The sequence below is a fragment of the Pimephales promelas genome, chromosome 20 (genome assembly GCF_988280905.1).
Source record: "Pimephales promelas chromosome 20, fPimPro1.hap1.1, whole genome shotgun sequence".
In the NCBI taxonomy this organism is placed as follows: domain Eukaryota; kingdom Metazoa; phylum Chordata; class Actinopteri; order Cypriniformes; family Leuciscidae; genus Pimephales; species Pimephales promelas.
This window is the reverse complement of record NC_142788.1, coordinates 26,838,596-26,841,857: the sequence shown is the minus strand read 5'-3', so window position 1 is coordinate 26,841,857 and position 3,262 is coordinate 26,838,596.

Here is a 3,262-nt window from a genome sequence, read left to right as displayed (position 1 = left end):
GTTGCTAGGGTGTTCTTATGGTTGCTAGGGCTTTTCTAGGTGGTTGTTAACTGCTTATGGCTATGTTTCCTCCTTCAGTGTAAGTCTGTGAGATTTTTTCACCGGTTATATCATCCTCTGGGCAAAAAATCATTAGTCCAATCAAAGTCCTCAACAAGCTTGTCAGGCATTTGCTCAATAGCAATGTGCCTTAACTTCCTAGCCCACCTCAAACAAACTGTCATGAGTCCATGGGCTGTCCTGATGTCTCAAGTGCCAAAAAGAGGAATGACATCATTCAGATTTATGGGAACAGCTTTCCCTGTTTGCAACAAGACTGAACAATAGCATTCAATAAAAGCCTGGAGTAAAATCCGTGTGCCTGTCCCTCCCCCAGGCGGTCCCATTTCCTGTGAATTAATAATGCCCTCTATTTTTGGCTTCAAATAGGAAATGCAGGCTGTTGAAATGCTCTAATTTGGTTCTTGCTGTAAAAATGCCATTAGAACAATTGACGTGTTCATATATCTAAATACTGGCCGTCTACTCATGAATGACCATGGATTACAAAGAACAGTAGAGATAATTATGAAGAGTGCATGCAGTATATGCAGTCATTAATAACATTAACAGTTTGAGGATCATCTCAGGTTTAACAACTCAGTTCTGTCCACTGAAACTCAATTACAGCATTGAACAGAAAGCTCCACAGACTTTGCATCTTTGCTGTGGTACTTATCACAGCCTGCATGCCAGAATGCAAATCCCTCTTAGTATCAGGTTTCTCTGTGAGATCTACAAGTCAAACACTTCCAGATCTCAGTCAGTATACTGGAACTGTAGTTGTGTTGTTGTTTAATGCAGTTGGAAAAGTTGGACGGGCACATTCACATTACATATAGAGAACAATAAGCTCAGATTGAAAACTGAATCAAGGGTTCATGGGTTTGATTCCCAGGGAACGTTCTGAACCAATGTTCTTCTAATGTTAATAATGTTTGTTCAACGTTATATCTGGTCTTTAATAATGTTCTCAAAATGTTAGCACAAAAACTTTATTATACACCGTTCGTGGAACTTTTTTTCTGAAACATTTTAAATGTAACTACTTGTTTCATTCAAAAGTATTGTTCCCAAAGTTTGCAAAATTCTAAAATAAAATGTTCCCTTAACATTTGAATAAGAATTTTTTATTTAAACTGGACGTTTTTGAACTTTCAGGGAACATTCAGATATAAAATGTTCTTATGAATAGAACATTTTTGTTAGCAGGGATGCTTATGCATTTGGATTGGCTTTGGATATTTACAAATGCATACATGTAAATCTAATATAATATTAATGTGCTTTTTCGATCAATAAAACCAACATGATTGCATTGCCTTTATTTACACCGGCTTGGCATTTCTAGTAATAAAATATGGCTGGCTAATGTTTATAGTTCCACTGAGACTCGTATTTCCTTTTTATGAGGAATATTATCCTTTAGTCCTTTAGAAACATTTTTGTGACCCTGATTCAGCAGTCCTACTAAACATGGCAATAAGCACTTCAAGTTAAAGGGATAGTTCCCCAAAATGTACATTTTGTTATTAATTTTCCTCATGTCGTTCCAAACCCGTTAGACATTTGTTCATCTTCGGAACACTAATTAAGATTTTTTTGATGAAATCTGAGAGCTTTCCCTCACTGTAAAAAATATTCCTGTAAAAAAAAAAAAAACGGTAAACTACTCCCAGCTGTAGTTGCCAACATTTTACCGTAAAAATACAGTGTGTTACTGTTTTTGAAATGAACAGCTAAATACCGTATTGTCAGTTTAAAACTATAATAATTATATGCTCTAACACAAAAACAGTAACACACCATTTAGTTTAGTTATGGTATGATGCTGGCAACCACAACTGCCAGTAGTTTACCGTTTTTTGTTTTTTTTTACAGGATTATTTTTTACAGACAGTCGCGTCTCTTCATAAAATTGACTGGAGTCACTCAGATTTCATCAAAAATATCTTTATTTGTGTTCCAAAGATGAACAAAAGTCTTACTGGTTTGGAACGACATGAGGGTGAGTAGCCTAGTCAATGACAGAATTTTCATTTTGGGTGAAGTAACACTTTAAATCATCCAAGTTCAGCAAGCTTCAGATTCATACATGGAATTGATGTCCTCGGTTCATATGTTACTGGTGGCCAACAAGATACTGATATTGCAATCTGTTGTCCAGGCATTTCATGTAAACTGATTCTGCTTTCCAGACCTGGAGTAGAACTAGAAATATTTCAAAACAAGACAGGAAAGAGAGAAGCTGTCATTAAAGTTAAAACATATGCTGAGATTTCTTCCATGCTGCATAAGAGCGGAAAGAGGAGAATTCATAGCCTAAACATTGTCAGGATGAAAAAGATGACGTATATATAACATTCTTCAATGCAGTTCAAGGGCAGTTCTGGAGATACATAAATCCTGCATTTACATGATTACTTACAGATCAATATGATTTTGCACATTTACAATATACTAATAACATATCGTTTAAGAAAAAAGAGAAAGAAAATATTCCTTATATAATAAGTAAAATAGCACATGACCTTTTACAAATGACTACTGCACTAGCTTTTCTTTCTCTCATGTAAATATAAGATTGACAAGGGGGTGTGTTGAGCCCAAATAGACTTAGGGATCATCTCAAAATATTGAATTCTTTTCACACAAAAGCATTTCTACAAATCTATTTAAGATATGTATAAATGTGATGTAAATGCTTCTGCGATAATATGTAATACCCCTGAAGAAGAAGTATAAAGCCGTTAAAGAACAAATCTCACGGGCGCTTCAGTGATGGCTTCGTCGTATTTACTCTGAATGAAGCACATCACGGGCGCGAGCTACTAAAGTGAGCGATGACGTCATCACTCTGGAATGCCGAGCGAAAATAATTAATTTAATGTGTAATGTTAAAATAATTCAAAGTGTCAACAAGCTTTACTTTATGAAAAGTTTCCTTGACAGGGCGGCAAGAGCGTCTCTGACGCTCAAGTCGCCGGTGGTGTGAACGTACAATGAATGAATGATGATTTGCAACTTTATAAAAGAATACTGCTCTGTAAGATTTATTTTATTTTAATTTTCCAAGCAAAAATGAGAAATGACCAAATATGAAAAGGACAGTGTGGTAGCCAGCCACTAGCCAGCTAGTCTGACGGTAGCCGTTGACGCCTTAACGCGTTTTAGTCAGAGTAGAGAAACTGTCGACGGTCCCTAAATATAGCATTAGAAGCGT